Source organism: Cervus canadensis, chromosome 22, assembly GCF_019320065.1.
Source record: "Cervus canadensis isolate Bull #8, Minnesota chromosome 22, ASM1932006v1, whole genome shotgun sequence".
Lineage (NCBI taxonomy): Eukaryota > Metazoa > Chordata > Mammalia > Artiodactyla > Cervidae > Cervus > Cervus canadensis.
In genome coordinates this window covers 13,793,189-13,815,507 of record NC_057407.1, presented here as the reverse complement: position 1 = coordinate 13,815,507, position 22,319 = coordinate 13,793,189, and the positions used below count along the sequence as shown (strand labels likewise).

The window sequence follows — 22,319 nt, the reverse complement described above, 5'->3', positions numbered from 1 at the left end:
ACTGTGCCTTTGCATAAGCTGCTCCTGTGGCCTGACAGTCCCTCTCCCCATCTCTGTGTGAGACTCACACTTGTCTAACCAGCAACCTCTTACGTACTGTCCACAGTCTACGGATGACTGCTCTGTGGCTCCATCTGTCATCCATTCATTCCACGCTGTACCAGGGTAGTCCAGGCCCTAGACCTGGGATACGAGAGTAAGCACTAAAGACTAAGGCTCTGTTCTCACAGAATGGATATTCCAGGGGAGTGCAAGGGGGACAGAAAAATATCAGATGGTGGTTACGTGCTGAGAAGAAAAGTGGAGTGAATAAGGAAGGGGACAGCTAGTTTTTGTACAAGTGCCTCCTCATCAGAGGGATCTTCCTGAGCATGCCACCACCACTCAACCCTCCTCAGCCACTGTATACATCTTTCTAGCACTATCAGGTCATTCACTATGCGAATATAACTATTTGTCTGTTTGTCTGTCTCCCCTAGTAGACAACTCCTTGGGAGCACAGATAGATTAGGTTTATCTCATCCATACAGCATTTTACAGAGAGCCAGTATCCAGAGAGGATCCATCAAACCCCAAAGCAACTGACTGGCATGAGATCCTGCAAACAATAGGGGCATAGACTGCAACACATTTTGTACCCTAATTACATAATTTGAAGTCTGCCTCTTGTGCTATCATCAATCAAACTGCCCATGTGTTCTACATCTCTATTTAGAGGAATAAGCTATTCAGTATTAGGAAGAGCCATGCAGGGAAAAATCCAAACAATGGGTGTAAAAGAAACAAATCTTAAAAGCATGGTGAGGAGGGGCAACATATACAATTTGGGAATGGTGGTCAGAGATTATCTGAAGATGAGATTTCCTTTTTTAAAAATTAATTATTTATTTTAATTGGAGGCTAATTACTTTATAATATTGTAATGGTTTTTGCCATACATTGACATGAATCAGACATGTTTCTTAAAAGGAAGGTCTTGGGGTCAAAATAAAGAAACACAAATCCTCGTGTAAATCAGTGCCTGTGATACATTTTCTTCTGGACTTAAAATCCCATCTCATAGTACTGTTATGAAAATTAACAAAGATTATATGCATTAAGAGTCACAGCCCAGGACCCAGCTCCCAGTAATCCCAGTCAGTACCACTGATATGAAAGCAGCAACAAACAACACTCACTCACACATTCAACCACCCAACTTGCTAAAAGCTTGGGGACACTAACTCACTTACTGCTCACAGTAACCCTACGAACCTGGTGCTCTCACTCCCCTCCCTGCAGCTGAGAACCCAATGGATGACCCAGGACTGCACCCATAGAACTGTTTGACTCTGTAGCTAAGGTCTTCATGTCAGGCAGACACACATTCATATGTGAGTCTAAACAGTGGAGGCCAAGCCACCACAGCACAGAGGGGATCATTCCAGGGAATATGCCTGTGCTTGGATAACAAAGTCATGGGCCCAAAAGTAGGGGGCAAGGGGTCACACCCAGTGCACAGCCTTGGCACTACTAGCTGAGTTCTTGTGAAGTCCCCTCCCACCCTGCCCTAGGACCACCCCGCCATTCCTCACACAGCAGCTTCACTTTAGGCAGCTGCCTGTCTCTGTGGAATACAATACAATAAATAAGCCTCTATAATCATGAAACCTATAACCCTGACCTTGACAAAACCACATGCTAATAACTATAACGCCTATGCAAACTATCTATTCATTCAGTTAATCATTAAACCAATTTTATGGAACCATGAGCACATGCCAGGTACTCCTTTATACACTGGAAATATACAAGGTGACCAAAATGGACAAAAATCCCTTTCAGCTCCAAGATGGCATTCTAGCAGTTTCTAAAAGCATTCTTACAACACAACTGCATGTTAGTTACATGAATGTGTGGGCCTTCTGCTCACAAGGCTGGTCCAGACAGGACAGGGCCTACGTCTCCAGAGATGCACACAGAGTATTTGAAGAACCAACTAACACAGTAAATCAACTAACATATTAACTAGCATACTGCTTTTCATTTTTCAAGAAACCTTGACAATCATCACTTCCAAGGGCTCCGTACATTTATCCTTTAAAGTAATACTTCAAGAAACAAGTGATATTGCCCCTATCTTACAGATGATGGACAGTTCCATGTGGTTAGCTCTCAGAGCAAGGACCAGAAAATGGGCTTCCTAATTCCTGTTTAAGAACTTCACCTATTGAACCAAGATACAACATCAGATTTCAACAGAAACCCAGATATTTGACAGCTATGACATTTGTGTCACCCATTTCCAAAAGAGCCAAAACCCCAACCACTAAGCATTCCCCTTTCTCATCTCAACGTGGTAGCACCCTAAAGACATCAGGCAAAAACCAATGACCACTTAGCCCTGGGTTACATGTTGGCAGAATAGATATTTTTTGTAAGCCACAGCCTGTGGCCAACATACTCAGGCAGAAGCCAGGGATGGAATCGATCCAAGTCACCATGTGTCCCTATCACCATCTATCGTGTTTACCAGAGCTGGATATCTTTTGGCAATGAATTCAATATACACAATTAAAAAGAAGCTTGGAAATTTTTGATCATTTAATTAATCTTTAGGTATTTTGTTCTATTAAGCAGCAAAGAAAATGTTTACAGCTCAATTGAACGAATTAGCATTTAAAATTCTTCTTTTTTACAGGGAGATTTATTTATCCATATCTATCTATATAAAATATTGTAGAAATTAAAATGTCAAATCTAGATTCTTTGGCAAGAATTTTATACGACTGTGGAGGTGACATGTGGCCTGAATAATCTCTCATACAAATGTATTTCATTTCCTGAGCAGTAAGTATAACATGTTTAATGAAGCTCCACATTTGTAACCTGTCTCCCACAGAGTCCAGCAGAGTTTGCCTTTAGAATCTCCTGTGTCTAACTGTGGCTCAGAGACTATTTCCTAAGATGAGCTCATTCATAGATGACAGGACATACTCCAGAATTATCTACAAAAATCATTATCCCTTTTCAGAAATTAATGACCCTCACAATTTACTAATTTAAACATGTACTGGCTTAGATATTCTTATGAGATTTGAGAAACATTTTCTTGAATGTGAGTATGGTTAAGTCTCTATCAGTTTGGGCTGCTGTAACAAAATCCACCATAACATAATCCACAGTTCCGGAGATTTATTTCTGACAGTTCCGGAGATTAGGGAGTCCAAGATTCAAGAGCCAGCACAGCCAATGAGGGGTAAGGGCTCTCTTCCCAGTTTGCAGGCAGTACCTTCTTGCTATATCCTCACACAGCAGACAGAGAGACCCGCTCTCTTGCCCGCTTTTATAAGGTCACAAATCCCATCATGAAGACTCCACCCTCATGACTCCATCAAAACCTAATTACCTCCCAAAGATCTATCACACTGGGGGCTAGGGTTCTGACACAAACTTCCAGGGAATGCACAATTCAGGTCATAGCAGTCAGAAAAAAAGAATTTCATAAACTCTTGGATCTTCATCTTTTGTGGTGTCCAAATAGGCTAGAAAATACTCCACTGAGAAGAATGGAGGGGAAAAAATGAAATGTGCTATATTTTTCCTACAATAAAACTATTGTGGTGGTTGTTAAGTTGCCAAGCTGTGTCTGACTGTGACATCATGGACTGCAGCACACCGGGTTCCTCTCTCCTCGACTCTCTCTCAGAGTTTGCTCAAATTCATGTCCTTTGAGACCTAACCATCTCATCCTCTGTGCCCCCCCCCTTCTCCTTTTGCATTCAATCTTTCCCAGCATCAGGCTCTTTTCCAATGAGTTGGCTCTTTGCATCAGATGGCCAAAGTATTGGAGCTTCAGCTTCAACATCAGTCACTCCAATGAAGATTCAGGGATGATTTCCTTTAGGATTGACTGATTTGATCTCCCCACAGTCCAAGAGACTCTCAAGAGACTCCTGAAGCACCACAATTCAAAAGCATCAATTCTTCGGCACTCAGCCATCTTTATGGTCCAACTCTCACATCCCCACATGACTACAGGAGAAACCAAGGCACTGACTATATAAGCCTTTGTTGGCAAAGCGAAGTCTCTGCTTTTTAATACACTGCTTAGGTTTGTCATAGCTTTCTTTCCAAGGAGAGAGCATCTTTTAATTTCATGGCTGCAGTCATCATCAGCAGTGATTTTGCAGCCCAAGAAAATAAAATCTGTCACTGATTTCACTTTTTCTCCTTCTATTTGCCATGAAATGATGGGAACCGGATGCCATGATCATCGGGTTTTTTTAATGTTGACTTTAAAAACAGCATTTTCATTTTCCTCTTTCATCCTCATCAAGAAGCTCTTTAGTTCCTCTTCACTTTCTGCCATTAGAGTGGTATCATCTACATGCTGGAGGTTGTTGATATTTCTCCTGGCAATCTTGATTCCAAATTGTGATTCATTCAGTCAGGCATTTCACATGATGGACACTGCATATAAGTTAAATAAGCAAGGTGACAATATACAGCCTTGTTGTACTCCTTTCCCAATTTTGAACCAGTCCATTATTCTATGTTCAGTTCTAACTGCTGTTTCTTAACTCACATACATGTTTCTCTGCAGAAAGGTAAGGTGGTCTAATACACCCATCTCTTTAAAAAGATTTTCCATAGTTTGTTGTGATTCACACAGTCAAAGGCTTTAGTGTAGTCAATGAAGTAGATGTTTTTCTGGAATTCCCTTGCTTTCTCTATGATCTAACAAATGTTGGCAATTTGATCTCTGGTTCCTATACTAACCTATGCTACCTCTTAAATTCATGTCTGTTTTTAAGACCAGAAAATACAAACAGTAATAAATTGAAAATACTTTAAACTACAAGGCAAAACAGACAAAAATTTTATAGTCAACACTGTGACTAGGTCTGATTTTACTTACTTATTTTTAACTATTTTGCTTAAAATTAAACCCACCTTTGGCAAAATTTCCAACTTGCATAATACTTTGTCAAGATTGATGCTTCTTCTATCCAGGTTATTTAGAAGCATCTTAGGTTGAAGTGGCAAAGAATGCATGACAGTCTTATCAAGATGACAATGGAAGCAAGATCTCTGTAATCTGCAGCCATCCAAAAGATTAAAATTCCCTCTTGAAACGAGTGCTCTGAATAAGATATAATAAAACGGATCCAAGAACAGTAAATTTGGTGCATTATATGAAAAGCTTGCCAAGGCAATTGATACTCAGGGGGAAAATGGGAATTTTTATAACTGGGTAAATGCCATGTGAGCAAAACAGAGCATAAGAAGGAAAAAGGCAGAAATAAATCCAGCAAACTTCAGGAAGGATTCAAACTTCCTTAACTTATAACAAACTTTCAAATCCTGAATAGAAATCACTAGTCCTTCAGGCCTTACAAACATCAGATAAACTAGAATCATCTGTTCCGTTCAGTTCAGTCACTCAGTCATGTCCAACTCTGCCATGACATGGACTGCGTGGGGTCAGCCCCATGGATGCCAGGCTTCCCTGTCCATCACCAACTCCCAGAGCTTACTCAAAGCATCAAGTTGGTGATGCCATTCAACCATCTCTTCTGTCGTCCCCTTCTCCTCCTGCCTTCAATATTTCCTAGCATCAGGCTCTTTTCCAATGAGTCAGTTCTTCGCATCAGGTGGCCAAAGTCTCAGCTTCAGCATCAGTCCTTCCAGTGAATACTCAGGACTGACTTCCTTTAGGATGGACTGGCTGAATCTCCATGCAGTGCAAAGGGACTCTAAAGAGTCTTCTCCAACACCACAGCTCAAAAGCATCAATTCTTTGGTGCTCAGCTTTCTTTATAATCCAAATCTCACATCCATACATGACTACTGGAAAAATCATAGCTTTGACTAGATGGACCTCTGTCAGCAAAGTAATGTCTCTGCTTTTTAATATGCTGTATAGGTTGGTCATAGCTTTTCTTCCAAGGAGTAAGCGTCTCTTAATTTCATGGCTGCAGTCACCACCTGCAGTGATTTTGGAGCCCAAGAAAATAAAGTCACTGTTTCCATTGTTTCCCCATCTATTTGTCATGAAGTGATGGGACTGGATGCCATGATCTTCGTTTTTTCAAAGTTGAGTTTTAAGCCAGCTTTTTCACTCTCATCAAGAGGCTCTTTAGTTCCTCATTACTTTCTACCATAAGGGTGGTGTTACCTGCATATCTGAGGTTATTGATATTTCTGCCAGCAATCTTGATTCCAGCTTGTGTTTCATCCACTCCAGCATTTCTCATGATGTACTCTGCATATAAGTTAAATAAGCCAGGTGACAATACATAGCCCTGACATACTCCTTTCCCGATTTGGAACCAGTCTGTTGTTCCATCTCCAGTTCAATTGTTGCTTCTTGACCTGCATACACATTTCTCAGGAGGCAGGTCAGGTAGTCTGCTATTCCCATCTCTTATTTTTCCACAGTTTGTTGTGGTCCAACAGTCAAAGGCTTTGGCATAGTCAATAAAGCAGAAATAGATGTTTTTAAGGAACTCTCTTGCTTTTTCTGAGATCCAGCAGATGTTGGCAATTTGATCTCTGGTTCCTCTGCCTTTTCTAAATCCAGCTTGAACATCTGGAAGTTCAAGGTTCATGTACTGCTGAAGCCTGGCTTGGAGAATTTTGAGCATCACCTTGCTAGCGTGTGAGCTGAGTGCAATTGTGTGGTAGTTTGAACATTCTTTGGCATTGTCTTTCTTTGGGATTGGGATGAAAACTGACCTTTTCCAGTCCTGTGGCCACTGCTGAGGTTTCCAAATTTGCTGGCATATTGAGTGCAACACTTTCACAGCATCATCTTTTAGGATTTGAAATAGCTCAACTGGAATTCCATCACCTCCACTAGTTTTGTTTGCAGTGATACTTCCTAAGTCCCACTTGACTTCACATTCCATGATGTCTGGCTCTAGGTAAGTGATCACACCATCGTGGTTATCTGGGTCATGAATATCTTTTTTGTATAGTTCTTCTGTGTATTCTTGCCACCTCTTCTTAATATATTCTGCATCTGTTAGGTTCATACCATTTCTGTCCTTTATTGTGCTCATCTTTGCATGAAATATTCATTTGGTATCTCTAATTTTCTTGAAGATATCTCCAGTATTTCCCATTCTATTGTTTTTCTCTATTTCTTTGCACTGATCACTGAGGAAGGCTTTCTTCTCTCTCCTTGCTATTCTTTGGAACCCTGCATTCAAATGGGTATACCATTCCTTTTCTCCTTTGCCTTTCACTTCTCTTCTTTTCTCAGCTGTTTGTAACGTCTCATCAGACAACCATTTTGCCTTTTTTTATTTCTTTTTCTTGGGGATGGTCTTGATCATGGCCTCCTGTACAATGTCAAGAACCTTCTTCCATAGTTCTTCAGGTACTCTGTATATCAGATCTAATCCCCTGAATCTATTTGTCACTTCCACTGTATAATCATAAGGGATATGATTTAGCTCATACCTGAATGGTCTAGTGGTTTTCCCTACTTTCTTCAATTTAAGTCTGAATTTGGCAATAAGGAGTTCATGATCTGAGCCACAGTCAGCTCCCAATTTTGTTTTGCTAACTGTATAGAGCTTCTCCATCTTTGGCTGCAAAGAATATAATCAATCTGATTTCTCCAAGATGGTGGAGTAGAAGGACGTGTACTCATCTTCTGAGAGAATTCCAAAATTACAACTTGCTGCTGAACAATCGTCAACAGGAGAATGTTGGATCCCACCAAAAAAAAAGATACCCTAATTCCAAGGGCAAAGGAGAAACCCCAGCAAGATGGTAGGAGGGGCGAAGTTGCATTTAGAATCAACCCCATTCCTGCCTGAGATGCTCAGAACAAATAAACCTTGTGTGCACCAGGACCCAGAGAGCCCACACAGACTGAGCAAAAACTGTGTTTGAGTGTCTCCTGCAGAGGTACAGGTCAGCAGTGGACTGCTGCAGGCGCAGGGGCTCTGGGTGCAGTAGACCTGGGTATGGCATAAGCCCTCTTAGAGAAGGTTGCCATTAACCCTACCACTGAGCTGCCAGAACTTACACAGGACTGGGGAAACAGACTCTTGGAGGGCACAAACAAAATCTTGTGAGCACCAGGACCCAGGAGAAAGGAGCAGTGACCCCACAAGAGACTGACTCAGACTTGCCCATGCGTGTCCAAGAGCCTCCAGCAGAGGCGTGGGTCAGCGGTGGCCTGCTGCAGGGTTGGGGGCCCTGAGTGCAGCAGTGCCTACATGGGACCTTTTGAAGGAGGTCACCATTATCTTCATTAACTTCATCATAATTTGTCCTCAGATAAAACATCAAAGAGGGAACACAGCCCCTCCCATCAACAGAAAATTGGATTAAAGATTTACTGAGCATGGCCCCACCCTTGAGAACAAGACCCAGTTTCCCCCTCATCAGTCACTCCCATCAGGAAACTTCCATAAACTTCTTATCCTTCTCCATCAGAGGGCAGAGAGAATGAAAACCACAGTCACAGATGCCCATCAGCAGATGAATGGATAAGGAAGCTGTGGTACATATACACCATGGAATATTACTCAGCCATTAAAAAGAATTCATTTGAATCAGTTCTAATGAGATGGATGAAACTGGAGCCCATTATACAGAGTGAAGTAAGCCAGAAAGATAAAGACCATTACAGTATACTAACACATATATATGGAATTTAGAAAGATGGTAACGATAACCCTATATGCAAAACAGAAAAAGAGACACAGATGTACAGAATAGAATTTTGGACTCTGTGGGAGAAGGCGAGGGTGGGATGTTTCGAGAGAACAGCATCAAAACATGTATATTATCTAGGGTGAAACAGATCACCAGCCCAGGTTGGATGCATGAGACAAGTGCTCGGGCCTGGTGCACTGGGAAGACCCAGAGGAGCGGGTGGAGAGGGAGGTGGGAAGGGGAATCGGGATGGGGAGTACATGTAAATCCATGGCTCATTCAAGTCAATGTATGACAAAAACCACTACAATATTGTAAAGTAATTAGCCTCCAACTAATAAAAATAAATGAAAATTAAAAAAAAAAAAAAAACCACAGTCACAGAAAACTAGCCAATCTGATCACACAGACCACAGCCTTGTCTAACTCAATGAAACTATGAGCCATGCTGTGTAGGGCAACCCAAAACAGATGGGTCATGGTGGAGAGTTCTGACAAAACGTGGTCCACTGGAGAAGGGAATGGCAAACCACTTCAGTACTCTTGCCTTGAGAACCCCATGAACAGTATAAAAAGGCAAAAAGATAGGACACTGAAAGATGAAATCCCCAGGTTGGTAGGTGCCCAATATGCTATTGGAGATCAGTGGAGAAGTAACTCCAGAAAGAATGAAGAGACAGAGCAAAAGCAAAAGCAAAAGCAAAACCCAGCTGTGAATGTGACTGACAACAGAAGTAAAGTCCGATGCTGTGAGAGCAATATTGCGTAGGAAACTGGAATGTTAGGTCCATGAATTAAGGCAAATTGGAAGTGGTCAAACAGGAGATGGCAAGAGTGATCATTGACATTCTAGGAATCAGCGAACTAAAATGGACTGGAATGGGTGAATTGAACTCAGATGACCATTATATCTACTACTGTGGGCAAGAATCCCTTAGAAGAAATGAAGTAGCCCTCATAGTCAACAAAAGAGTCTGAAATGCAGTACTTGGATGCAATCTCAAAAATGACAGAATGATCTCTGTGCGTTTCCAAGGCAAACTATTCAATATCATGGTAATCCAAGTCTATGTCCCGACCAGTAATGCTGAAGAAGCTGAAGTTGAATGGTTCTCTGAAGACCTACAAGACATTTTAGAACTAACATCCAAAAAAGACGTCCTTTTCATTATAGGGGACTGTGATGAAAAAGTAGGAAGTCAAGTGATACCTGGAGTAACAGGCAAATTTGGCCTTGGAGTACAGAATGAAGCAGGGCAAAGGCTAACACTGTTTTGCCAAGAGAATGCACTGCTCACAGCAAACACCCTCTTCCAACAACACAAGAGAAGACTCTACACATGGACATCACCAGGTGGTCAATATCAAAATCAGAATCATCTGTAGTGGAACAAAAGCCCCAAACAAGACAGAATCATGTCTCCCCAGACTGGATGCCAGCAGTGTTGCTAGTTTAAAAAACGTCTGATTCATTCCTGATGCTTCAATACAACGCACAGGAAGCTCCGACACAGCGGGCGCAACAGCTGGGAGGAGTCCCAGACCTATATGTGTGCAGGAATGCCTCGCCTCCAGAAAGATCTCCAGGCCTTTCATGAAAATGAATGTGAGCTTCCAGGGGAGAGAATAGAATCATGAGCACATGTACCAAAATCAACACACCCCTGGGACATCTGAAACCCATACATGAAAACCGAAACTCCACTCATGAAAATATAAGCAATAATGTGGCACCTCTACCCTTATCTGTGAAACAGTGACTCCGTTATCTCTCAGTTCAGATTATGAGGATATTATCTGGTCACCGCAGTGAGCATCTTAATAAATACTGGTAAGGACCTACTGAGAGCAATAATGGGGGCCGAATAAAGCTGCAGGCAAAATAGGTCACAGGTCCTTGTTCTCAGGGTTCTGACTTCAAGGTCTGAACTCAGTGTGTGAAATAAAAGGATTCTAATAAAAGACTAGAATCTCTATGAACCTGCTAGAGAGATCACTGCCGGACTGTGGCCACCTCCTCAAAGACAGGGCCCATGCTCCCACCAAGGTGTCTGGCCAATGTCAACAAATATTAGATCAGTCATTTTAACAACACTCAGTAGTATTGAGGGATGGGTGATTTATATACACTGAGTCTAAATCTTACTGAGAGGTAAGTGCTATTCCCAAGGTACAGATAATGAAATCAAAACTCAAAGAAATAGATCTCTACATAAGACCCCACTCAGTTAAGGGCCAGAGCTAGGTTGTGAATCCGCATTTCTGCTGCCCCAATCTGCTAAGGAAACCAAACCGAAGACCAGTTAAGACTCGAGATACAGATTTCTGAACAGGTTTCAGTTTTCTAATCAGTAATGTTAAGAGAATGAATAAAGTCTCTTCTGAAAGTCTACTATTTGACTGTCCCTGGTGTCCGAGCTACAAGGGAGAAACTAGGTCATGATCATATCCCTCTTCTGATCACAAAAATCTTAAATTGAAATAAAGGATCCCCCACAAAAAGTTCCTGGAACAAAGTGGGCCCAAGAGCATGGAAGTCACTTCCATTGCATCCAAGAGTCACTGCTTCAAAAAAACAACTTCTCTCAAGATTGGTAAAAGGGACCAGGGGAAATGCCCAAAACAGGCCTGGGCAACAGGTGATTTGTTTGCAACTTGCCGCCATGCAAAACTCCAGCCTGAATAATGTGTGTATAGCACTGACTCAAGCCAATGAAAAGCCCTTTTGGAACCAGATGTCGCATCTGAGAATGGCTTGATTTTCTAAGCTAATCATTAACCATTCTTTTTTGGCTACAAGAGTATCAGAGCTTTTGTAAATTTAGCAATATTTTGGTAAATCTTCATTATTTTTAAAAATCTATTTAAAAAGTCCTCTATAAAGGGAATGTTAGACAATAATTGCATGCCTAATTAATGAGGCTTTACCAAAAACCTAACTGATAAGAGCAATTATGTACGAAACATGCTTGCAATCTGTGTGATGAAAATACTATTCCTATCAGAGGACACTGACTGAAAACTAAGTTGGAAGAAACATTCATAGCAGTCACCAGGAAACAATTAACTAAATGTGGACATCAAAGGGGAAACACTGTAATTTTTTAATATTTTAGATAGCTCATTGCATGAAAGGTCTTGATCAAAAAGCTGCTAGAAATTCCATTAGAAAAGAGAATAGCAAACAATTTCAGAGATTCAAAAGACAGCATGATAAAATGACAAGTGCAAAATCAGGCTTCAGGATTTGTTAGAATATTTCCTCAACGAGAATCTTTCAATTATTAAGGAAAGACATTTCATTAAGCAAATTCTTTAATTAACTGCCACCACCTTGCCAGCATGCTTCAAGATGCACCATATTCTAGGAGGATCTGGGGGACTGCACACATCCATCAAAAGTCAAAATACTACAAGGGATTCAGAAGAAATAAGGCCAAAGTGCTCATGGAGGGAGAAGGTCATCTGTTTAAAGCTGGAAATTATTTATGATTTCCCTTGCTCAAGAAAAGGAGAATTGTAATGCCAGCCAGAAATGAGAAGAAAAAAAAAAGATTTCTCTGAAAGAAGGAAAATATAAAAGGCGCATGTTTATTATCCAAACCTATAAAGTTCAAACAAGTGTTAATTATGGCCTCCATACCAAGATCTCCATAATTCTTGTTATTCATCCATATCCATCTTCCCAAATGTACAATGACAATCCATAGAACAATAAACAGGGTGTCCCCAAAAACAGGAATCTCAGCCCAAATGAAGAGGTTAGGGGAGGAAGGTAGGAAAGCATGAACTGTAGCAGTTGATTTCCATGGTATAATCATGTAAACTCTACCCTGGCTGATTCCAAGCTACCTACATAAAGTCACTAAACACGAAACCAAGAAAAGATACTGCCTCTTGAGATCTGGTATCAGCCAGCTCCAGCACAAGCAAGAATGGATGAGAGAGACAAGGTAGCTAGGGATTTCTTATATGCAGGGCATGGAAATGGAAGGCACCGCAATGGCCTCTCAAGAATGTCCATATCCTAAAACCCAGGACTTGTGAATGCCTTTGCTATTGTTATTCAGTCACTAAGTCATGTCCAGCTCTTTGCGACCCTGTGGACTGCAACATGCCAGACTTCCTTTATCTCCTCCAATATCTCCTGGAGTTTGTTCAGATTCATGTCCATTGAGTTGGTAATGCTATCTAACCATCTCATTCTCTGATGCCCCCTTCTTCTTTTGCCTTCAATCTTTCTCAGCCTCAGGGTCTTTTCCAGTGAGTCGACTCCTCTCATCAGGTAGCCAAAGTATTAGAGCTTCAGCTTCAGTCCTTCCGGTGAATATTCATGGTTGATTTCCTTTAGGACTGACTGGTTTGATCTCCTTGCTGCCCAAAAAATTCTCAAGAGTCTTCTCCAGCACCATGATTTGAAAGTATCAATTCTGTGCTGCTCAGCTTTCTTTGTGGTCCAACTCTCACATGCCTACATGACCAATGGAGAAACCTTAGCTTTGACTAAGCTGGACAGGGCAGGGAACAGATTTTCCCCTATAGCCTAGAGCAGGAACACAGCTTTGCAAATACCTTGATTTTAGACCTATAAAGTCTATTTTGGAACTTTGACCTCTAGAAATATAAAATAATCAACATGCATTGTTTTAAGCAGCTAGGTTTGTGGTCATTTGTCATAACAGCAATAAGAAATTAACATACTGACTAAAACCCAGTCAGACCCTTAAAAATGAGAGTGGAAGTTAAAATGCTAACTTCTGGGACAAATAAACACTGTAGGACAGAAGTTACAAAATAGAGCCCTTCACCTCACCCTATAGTCAAATCATACCTGTAAACTAAAATGCTTGAACCAGATTTCAATGCCAGGAAATTCTATGTTTAAAAAAAATTTTTAGATGTTTTTCAGGTTTGTCCAGGAAACTAGGATGTCTGACCCCACTGGCCCACATCCCACGGGCAACATCAGCTGAGGAGCAGTGTAGCAGTCCCGGCCTGCGCCAGTCCAGATTGCCAAACTCCCATCCCAACCACCCTCATCCACAGAGTATGGCCAGTCTGGCTGCTGGACATATGAGAGTGGACAATCCCGTCTCCAAACTGAGCTCGGTTTTAGCGTAAAAGAGGGGGGATGTGAGTGGGCAGTCTCACAAAGTGGGAGGGTGGGTTTTTCCCACCCTTCTTCCCCCTCCATCACCACCCACCATGCTGGAGTTTTGGGAGGTCCAAAGAAGAGAGGTGCTAACACCCCTCCATCCTTCTCTTTCTCCTGTACTAGGACCTGCACTAGCTTTCTGTGGCTGCCACAGCAAATTACCACAAACGAGTGGCTTTAAACAACAGGATTCATTCTACCACAGTTTAAGAGGCCGTAAGTCTGAAATCAAGATGGCCCTCAGGAGAATCCATTCCCTTTCTCTTCCAGTTTCTGGTGGCCATTGGCATTCCTTTGTGTTCCCTGGCTCTGCTTTCACCTCCTCTTCTCCTCCAGCTGTCTGTACCTGCCTTGGCCTCTCTCTGATAAGGAGACTTGAGAAGGCATGTAGGGCCCCCTCCAGTAATTCAGAGTAACCACTTCATCTTAAAATCCTTCCTTACGCTTGCAAAGACCGTTTTTCTCAACAAAGTGATGTCTACAAATTCAAGGGATTAGCACTTGGTCTCTTGGGGTGGCCAATATTCAATCTGCTTCCATTTCCATCACCAGCTTCCCTAGGCCAGGGCACTGTCTGGGGCAGAAAAGACACAAGAAGGGACCCCAACACTGACCAGGGCTGTGGGAATGAGGGGGTATGGGACACTCAGAAGCCATGATTTTTGTGCCCTGCAACCCCACCTGCCCTCTACGTCACTGCCCTGCTGAACAACCCTCTGGTTTCTTCCCCACTGCATCAGAAAAGAAACCCACCTGTCTCTCAGACTCCAGGGTCACCAGCCCCCTATGCCCCATCCCCTCCTCCCAGTCAGCCCCGTCTGACTCCCCAGCAGGGCGGGCTCCTCCCACTCCCAGCCCAGATGAGACCTCCTTCAAAAGGCCTCTCCATCACCTGACCCAACAGCACCACTGGCTCACCTTCCCTTTTTCCAGGATCTGTCACTTCCTGAATTACTCATTTCAGGCCATTTCATTCTCCTTCATCTCCCTCCACCAAACAGAAGCTCCAGGAAACCAGGGAGTTTTGCTGAACTTATTTCCACAGCATCTTCAAAGCCCACAGGGCAGGTGCTCAGAAAAACCACAGCTAACTGAAAGCTTGCCCCACTTCACACCAAGGATGATTTTAAGTCCTGGCTGGACACTGCTTTCTTCTACCTGGGCTTATTTTTGACAAACACGAAACAGGTAATGCACTTTTTTCCTGGGTTACCTTCAAATGTACTCTGTTAAATCATTGATGTTAAAAAAATTTTCTAACCAGACAACTATATTGTGCTGCCTTCCAGCAGGAATTCAAGAAGCCATTATATCTTCTTTAAAATGCTTTTTCCTCACCTAATTAGTTTAAAATGTTGATAGTAATCCACAAGTTTAATTGCAGACTGAGCACTTTGGTGCCCTAAGCCCACCCCCACACACTTGGGAGAAAACCTGGATAACAACCTGTTCATGCAAACTCAGGGTATCCCAACAATTATATGAATACTTTTTGTTTTTTATTATATGAAGTACATATATATGGAATATTTAAACATTTCCAAAACATAAATTTTTCAAAATCACTGAATTGCAAAGAAATGTATTATTGAGAGAAGATTGCTATTAAAAAGCCTATTAGTTCAGAATACAGAGATTTAATCTTTCAAGGCCTCTGCTTCATCAGTTGTAAAATATCTTCTGCAAACAGTACATGCTGGCTTCTTAAATTGTGCCACCTCCCTGAAACTCAAAGTGGGAACCTAGGAACAGAGGACACAGCTCCCAAAAGACTCCATAACCCCAAAAAAGGAGAGGATCACCTAATCTGAGGGACCAGCACAAGACTGTTGGGTTTTTATTCAACAAAGTAAGAAAATTAAAGAGGAAATAGCCACATATGTGTGTGTGCATGCACACACATACACACACACACACTCCACCATCTATTACCACAGTTATTTTGTAAAGGATATTTTAAATCAAAAAAGAAGAGCAAGCTCAGAATAAAAAAGCATAGCCCTTGAATGAAATATATTTATGTATATGAACACCTCCCTGCACTGCTCTTCTTTCTCTTTGGCCAACTGAGATCAGAGTAAATAAATTTAACACCCACAGACACTGGGGTGTGGACCCAAGTTTGGAAATCATATGGGAAAGGTGAAGTGACATATGAAAAGCAAAAGAATATGTTGGCCCACCTCTTACCCTCACCAGATTTACTCACTTGGAAAAGAGGACGTTCCCCCGGGCAAGGCATGGCAAATCTAGCACACAAAGACAAGATAAACCTTAGCTTCAAAAATCAAAAGGTCAAGTTCACATGCACAGAAGAAAATCTGAAGGGAGATGAAGTGGGCCAGAACCTTTCACTACCCCATCAATCCAAGGCCTCTGCACTCCATGGCTGCTCTGAGGAGCTAACCTCAGCTGAGAGAGAGGAGGGGCATGCTTGGGCGGGGACCTGCTTGAGGGGATGGGATGAGGTCACAGCCGTGTCTCAGCTGACAGACACTTGGCAAGAGGTCACGTATGAGGACACCTCCTCCAGGGCACTGTGTTTAATGCAGGACAATATGCTCCCATCAGACTTGTAGGAAAGACTTCAGCCAAAAGACAGAGGATCTGGGTCCTGCACCCCAGCCATCGATGGTGTCAATATCTGAGTATCGCAAGATGAGAACCATGGTAACTACTTCTCACACGGTCTCTGATACTGATGTTCAGGTATCATGAGACACTGAAGTGCTGGTGCCACCATCTTTGTCTGGTCTTGTCACCTCTAGAATGGGACATGAATCCATCAGAGCTGCTTCTTCCTGACTAAGCTGGGTCAGCCTCTCCACACCCTAGGTTGCTTCACGGCCACAGAACCATGAACTGTTTAGAACAAGAATGCTAACCATACCTTTCAACTCTAATGCAGACATCTTGAGTAGCTCCGTATAAGCCCTGCAGTGGAAGCACTGCATCATCCTTGACAAAAGCCACAGCACAAAAGTGTGCTTTAGTGGTAGCACACTGGACACTGACCAATACTGCCCCTCAGCTCCAGATCTGGTCCCTTAGAGACCAGAGAAAAAGAGGTCCCACTTGTCTCAGTAGCTGTGATGTAACGGTGAATTTTAGATCTCCTCTGTGTTTAGTCATCAAAATAAAGGCCTGTGAGATATTAACAAATACTTGGAAATACCTGCTAGACAAGATGTTAATAGTGGATGCTTGAGGCATGGTAATTGACGGGTCTAACAAATTAAGTTAGTCAGAGTCTTCTGAAATATGAGAATTTCCCCAGAAGACTTTTTGAATGCCAGTTTTGTTTCTGCCAGAGGCATCTTGAGTCTTTATGAGTCGTCAAGAGGGCCCCATTCCCACAAGGCTTGAGCTCCAGGGTCCAAGAGATCTCAGTAAATGCCTTCATCCCAGTATTTCCATGTGAAATGCCAAGGCTCTGAGCATCCCCAGAGTGGCAGGGCTGCCCCTGTGGTAGACCAGTTACTTGTCTGACTCGTACTGGAAAAGCTCTGTCAGCAGCAGGTGCTGGAGAGGAACTCAAGGCCAGAGGCAGCAAACCTTTAAGCTTCCTTTTGTCCCCTGGTTGTGTGTGTGCTCAATAGCTCAGTCATGTCTAATTCCTTCCGACCCCATGGATTGTGACCCAGTAGGCTCCTCTGTCCATGAGATTTCTCAGGCCAGAATACTGGAGTGGTTGGTCAGTCCTAATCCAGGGGATCTTTCCGACCCAGGGAGTGAACCCAGGTCTGCTGTGTTTCCTGTATCGGCAGGCGGATTCTTTACTACTGACTCACCTGGGAAGCCCTCTTTTGCCCCCTATTCCTATCCAAATCCCTCAACCCAAGTAGACAGCAAGATAAATAAGTCTCTCCACTTGACATCATTTTTACTTCTATCCTAATGTCATCTTATCACATGTCCTTAATTATTAGAGGAAAACATGCTGTTTGACTCTAGCTACTATTGACCCTGTGGTGTAAAACAAGTCTGGGGATTCTATATCCAATCTCAGCATTTGGCAGCCTGAAGGCATCAGACCACCCTTAAAGTGAACAGCAGGTCACAAGGAATTCCTTAACTCAGTCTCCACCCTCTGAGCTGTGAAAGGGAACAAACCATCCTTGGGGTGAGGACCACAGAAGAGAGAGAGTGCTGTTACCTTGCACAAGCAGACACTGACAGAGGCATCTCGTAAAGAAGAATGAACTACAACCCAGGAGAAAGACCAAGGTAGCAATTGTTCCGGTATTATCTTGGGGCAGGGGCAAGGGTCTTAGGGCAGGAGGGGGCCATCAATGACTCAAACCCTCGCTGGTAAATAGCTGTTTTAACATAATAGCAATGTACTAATTAATACAGCCAGACAGGACCAGAAGAAAAGAGGTCTTATTATTTCTATTAATATTTAAAACTATCCCTTGAACAACCTTTCAAAAGGGTGAAAAATAAGGTTTTCAGGAAGCAAACACCTGAATATCTTCCTAAAGGAAGGAAATGTGACCCAGTTTCAGGGACCAGGAGCAGTTTATGGAAGCATTGTTAGCTCTGCACCTTCATCCTGGCCACGGAAGCAGGTTATCTGGAGGTTCCACAAGGAACAACTGACAGTGGATATTCAGACCTTCGATCCTCACAGGTTAAAGGCTGTTTGGAGGAAACATGAAAATATTTACAGGAGTCAACGTGTAAGGTGGGGTAAAAAGGAGGCAAGGAGGGCCTCCAGAGCCCGGGCGCTGCACGTACTATGTCACATAGCATCTCATTATTCCGAGTAGAATATCCTAGGAGGAGGGTATCCAGCCCATTTCACAGGTGAAGAAACTGAAGCCTCGAGCCAGAGGCTGAGCACTCCATTCCCTCCACACCTAAGTACAGAAAGACACTCAACTTTAAGCTCACCTATCTCATGAGTACTGGTGAGGCTTTCCTTCATTCCCTGAGCCTTAAAAAGTAAGTCCGCAAAGTGTCTGGGGGATGCCTTGGCAAGACATGGAATCAAGATTTTCATAACATCCCTTGCAGTCTTCCTAGCTAAATAAATTCAATTCAGTTTTAATGGTGCCTTTGCTTCACGGCACACCTCAGCCTCTCTTTTTGAAAAACAAATCTAACATCTAAAGACCTAAAATGTAAAAGAATAGAAAAAATGAAATCATTTACATCTTCTGAATATAGTTTTTAGAAAACAATTTGCAAGTATCTTTAAACAGCAGAATCTCTTTCATTAATTAGGCATTAATTCATAGATGACTATCTACTGTGGTAAGGAAGCTAATGACAGAGAAAATTAAAAGTAAATAATTGAGTTGCTGCCAACCAAGACAGCATTAAGTACATCTACACAGGGGGAGAGAAGTATTTGGTTTGTAAACAATAAAATGGGCCTGAGTTTTACATACAAAGACAATGAAGACACGCAGTGCCCAGTGGATTATGGTTTCATCCAGGGATGTGGTTCCCAGGTGCTAGTCACCTGCTCTCCTGGGAGGATGCAGAACACAGAGAAGTTGGCAATCCAGGAGGTACAGGCGACTCAGGAAAACTTCTTCTCAAAGCTGCATCTCCTCTGGTGGTCCAACTGGTCCACCACTTCCCTGGTGGTCCAATGGCTAAGATTCTCTCTGGGCTCCCAATGCAGAGGGCCAGGATTTGACCCGTGGTCAGGGAACTAGTAATAGATCCCACATGTCACAACTCATAGTTGGCAGGCCTCAACCAAAAAGATCCTGCTTGTCAACAAAGATCAAAGATCCTGCATGCTGTAATTAAAACTGGGCGCAGCCAAATAAATTAATTTAATTAAAATAACTATATCCTTTTTTTATCTATCAGGTGAGCAAAATTTCACTAGCACATCATCCTGGCAAGACTGTGGGGAAACACGGTGTTACAGGGAGGAAGTGACTCCATGTTGGATCTGTTGCTTTTAATTTAACTTTTGCTTCCCACTTTTTTGTTCACTAAAAGGATACTGTCCATACATAACGGCCTGCCTCAGGGAACCTTGCCCCTCTGCCTAGTTAAACCAAGGTGCCTTTGTTCAGGACCTTGCCCACCTGCGGATGGCTACAGGAAGAAAGAAATTAGTACATTTTGCCCTCAGGCTTGCCATTCCAGGAGATATCTGTAAGATTAATGGCCTTTTTACTTTACTTCCTCACCCTCCCCAGTCTCTGTCCTATGAAAGAACCTAGCATCAAGACCCCATCAGTTCAGTTTAGTGGCTCAGACTATCCAACTCTTTGCAATCCCATGGACTGCAGCATGCCAGGCTTCCCTGTCCATCACCAACTCCCGGAGCTTGCTCAAACTCATGTCCATCAAGTTGGTGATGCCATCCAACCATCTCATCCTCTGTCGTTCCCTTCTTCTCCTGCCTTCAATCTTTCCCAGCATCAGGGTCTTTTCCAATGAGTCAGTTCTCCATATTAGGTGGCCAAATTATTGAAGTTTCAACTTCAGCATCAGTCTTTCCAATGAATATTCAGGACTGATTTCCTTGAGGATTCACTGGTTGGATCTCCTTGCAGTCCAAAGGACTCTCAAGAGTCTCCTCCAACATCAATTCTTTGGTGCTCAGCTTTCTTTACTGTCCAACTCTCACATCCATACATGACTACTGGAAAAACCATAGCTTTGACTAGACAGGCCTTTGTCAGCAAAGTAACATCTCTGCTTTTTAACATGTTGTCTTGGTTGGTCATAGCTTTTCTTCCAAGGGGCAAGTGTCTTTTAATTTCATGGCTGCAAGTCACCATCTGCAGTGATTTTGGAGCCCAAAAAAATAAAGACTTTCACTGTTTCCATTGTTTCCCCATCTATTTGCCATGAAGTAATGGGACCAGATGTCATGATCTTAGTTTTTTGAATGCTGAGTTTTAAGCCAAAAAAGTTTTTTATTTTTTTAATTCAAAAAAAGTGAGTATTTCACTCTCCTCTTTTACTTTCATCAAGAGCCCATAAGATGGTTATTTTGAGACATTAGTCTGCTATCTTGTTGGTCAGCCAGCTTTCTGAATAAAGTCGTATTCCTTGCCTCAACACCTTGTCTCTCAGTTAACTGGCCTGTCATGAGGCGAGCAGAGTGAGCATAAACTGAGTAACAAAAGGATTATTGTTCATTCATGACTGATGGGGGTGTACAGTCATGTACAGCACTGGTACAAACACTCTAAAATTAATTTAGCAACATCTATCAACATTACCTGGAGAAGGAAACGGCAACCCACTCCAACATTCTTGCCTGGAAAATTCCATGAACAGAGGAGCCTGGCAGGCTACAGTCCGCGGGGTCACAAAGAGTCAGTCAGCCACGACTGAGTGGCTGAGTACACATGAACATTACCAACGCATACAGACTTTATCCCTACATTTCTGTTTCTAGAGATTTATCCTCAAAGAAGGTGCCCAGAGGTAAAATGATGTCTGTGCAAGGTTTTATGATAGCATGTGTGAAGAACAGCAAAAAGGATGACCTCTGAAAAGGACCTGGCTAAAACTGTAATGATCCAGTCAGAAAATTCCCTTCTGGGCAGCTGTAAAGGGAATCTGGGAAGTATCTGGGGTCTAATATGGGAAGATTTCTGAAATACATTCATAAATTTTTAAAAAGGAGGGCTTGTAGCACCACATATAACATGCTGGTTCAAATGAACCTATTTACAAAACAGAAGTTGAGTCACAGATGTAGAAAACAAACTTATGGTTACCGAGAGGGAACAGGTCGGGGAGGGATGAACTGGGAGGTTGGGACTGACATATACACACTACTCTATATAAAACAGACCACGAATAACCTACTGTATGGCAGAGGGACCTCCAGCCAATACTCTGTAATGACCTGTGGCAAGAGAATCTAAAAAAGAGCGGAAATATGTATATGTATAACTGATTCACTCTGCTATACAGCATAAATGAACACAACATTGTAAATCAATTATACTCCAATTTAAGTATATATGTATACAGATATAAAACATGCTATCACTTATATAAAAAAGAGGGAAACAAGAACATATATTTGGAGTGACCTGTATCACATAAACATCTATCTAGTTCTATTAACACGTTATTGACCAGACGATTTTTGCAGAAACTAACGCCTGTGACTGGCAATTTGCTATGTAAGTGAAAATTGATGTGTCTCTAGTCAATAAAGTTCAGGTATCAAAAGATGTATTAATTAACTCATCTTTGGTCAATAAGTTGTTAACATAATCCCTTTATTAAATCATTAGTACGCAGCCCCCTTTCTCAGGATGCATTCGATCATCATTCACACACTATCAAGAATTAGAATTCACTGCCTCCATCCTCTGCCTGACTCATCGCCTTGGCACAGGGTAGAGACAAGAGGGCAAATCTGATGGACCTGTGTCGGGGGGTTAGGCAGGCCTGGGAAGAGGAAACATGAAGGGAACATCAAACAGTAGAAAGTCCTGGAGACAGGAACCTGATGGGTTTACTAACTCCTACCCCAGCAGCTGATGTGAATTACTGTGAATCCCAC

At 42.4% G+C, this 22,319-nt stretch overlaps 1 protein-coding gene across 4 annotated transcripts in view; it reads right to left on the bottom strand.

Annotated features, from left to right (window-relative positions):
- CACNA2D3 (calcium voltage-gated channel auxiliary subunit alpha2delta 3) overlaps window positions 1-22,319 on the bottom strand; it is an 853,893-nt gene that overhangs the window by 738,421 nt on the left and 93,153 nt on the right. The gene's annotated exons all lie outside the window — the stretch shown is intronic.